Genomic DNA, 1,594 nt, shown 5'->3' with positions numbered 1-1,594 from the left:
CCAGGTGATTTAGCTACCCTAAGCACAGCCAGCCTTTTTAGTACCTCCCTCTCTCAATTTGTACCCTCTCCATTGACTCTACTCTCTTCACTTCGACTGATATTTTGTCAAATTCCACTTCCTTAGTGATCACTGATACAAAGTACTCATTAAGTAGATTAACATTGCCCTGCACCTCTAAGCTTATATTATCCTTTTTGTCCCTAATATGCCCGACTCAACCTCTTACTACCCACTTATCATTTACATGCTGCTCGAAGATTTTTGGGTTTCCTTTCATGTTGACTGTCAGTCTATTCTCATAGAAATAGAGAATAAGCAAATATAGAAGATGTAAGTATTTCCCATCCTTGATGAGGTGGAATTTTTTATGTTGTGGGTGATAATGTCTTGGCCCACGAGTGTGGTGGAAGCAGAGACAATCAATGATTTGAAAAGGAAATTAGATGGATACTTGAAGGAAAGAAACTTGCAGGAGGAAAGGGATCGAGGTGGTGAGTGGAACTGACTAGATTGCTCCGGGGAGAGCCAGCATGGACGTGATCGGCCAAATGACCACCTTCTGTGCTGTAAATGACTCTGTGTTGTTTCTCAAATTCAATCCACTGGTGCTTGGTAAATAATTTCAAAGTAAATTGTGCAACCGGAAAATCAGAATCAAGGCAATGGACGCATAAGGAAGCGAAATTGCTGAAACCCGGGATTGAACCAGGGACCTTTAGATCTTCAGTCTAACGCTCTCCCAGCTGAGCTATTTCAGCCCTACATTAACAGTGGCTTGGTGTCCTTGTTTTGGAAGAAAATACATACATTCAAGTTTTCCAAAAAATTAAAGAACACAACATGTGAGTAATATTCCCCATTGCTTTCTCAGTACTGATGGATTGTGAAGCGGGAGACAGCCAGAAGTGCCACTGAGCCGCACAGACCCCGAGCTGAGAATGAAATGAGATCAAATTCAATCTTTCATAGTGAGATGCTGCTGAGAGGTAAGAGTCCTGAATCAAAGCGAGACTTGCTCATTTCAAACACTCCCTGTACTCTCTGCTCATGAAGCCTTAAAAAAGGGAAAAACAGAATGGCACTCAAACTCACAACCCTGCCATTAAAAGTCTCATATTCGACTGACAGAACTGTCACTTCTACTCGGTCTCTTATTGGATGGATCCAACTCCAACACAGGGATGGCATTTAAATCCTCCCATGGGTCCACATGTCAGACTGAGTTCCATGGTGTAGACTCAAGCAAAGGAAATCTGCTCAGTTCCAGAACTATCAGCGAATTGAAGCTGATTACGATCAACATCATCAGAGGTCAGAACTACCTGGTGAAAGAAGACACCCTGAAGAAGGATCCACAATTATTCAAAGGCATCGACAAAGTGAAAAACAAGAAAATCGATGAGTCAATGCAAGCCAAACAACAGAAACACTGAAGAATTCCATCCCATTCCATTCCAGAACCCAGTCCTGTTGTTTTTGGAGTCAGGTCACAATTGCAGCAACAACTTTATGTTCCCACTTGGCTATCTGTCCATTTAGTTAATTACAATTTTGTCGACAACCTCTTTGAATCCAGTTGTCTGGTCCTCAA

At 42.0% G+C, this 1,594-nt stretch overlaps 1 non-coding gene across 1 annotated transcript; it reads right to left on the bottom strand.

Moving 5' to 3' along the window:
• Positions 1 to 688: 688 nt before the first annotated feature.
• trnaf-gaa (transfer RNA phenylalanine (anticodon GAA)) lies at positions 689 to 761 on the bottom strand. The gene has a single exon. It is a non-coding gene; the product is annotated as a tRNA-Phe (tRNA).
• Between the last annotated feature and the right edge of the window lie 833 nt (positions 762 to 1,594).

Source organism: Heterodontus francisci, unplaced genomic scaffold, assembly GCF_036365525.1.
Source record: "Heterodontus francisci isolate sHetFra1 unplaced genomic scaffold, sHetFra1.hap1 HAP1_SCAFFOLD_59, whole genome shotgun sequence".
Lineage (NCBI taxonomy): Eukaryota > Metazoa > Chordata > Chondrichthyes > Heterodontiformes > Heterodontidae > Heterodontus > Heterodontus francisci.
This window is presented reverse-complemented; position numbering and strand designations above follow the sequence as displayed.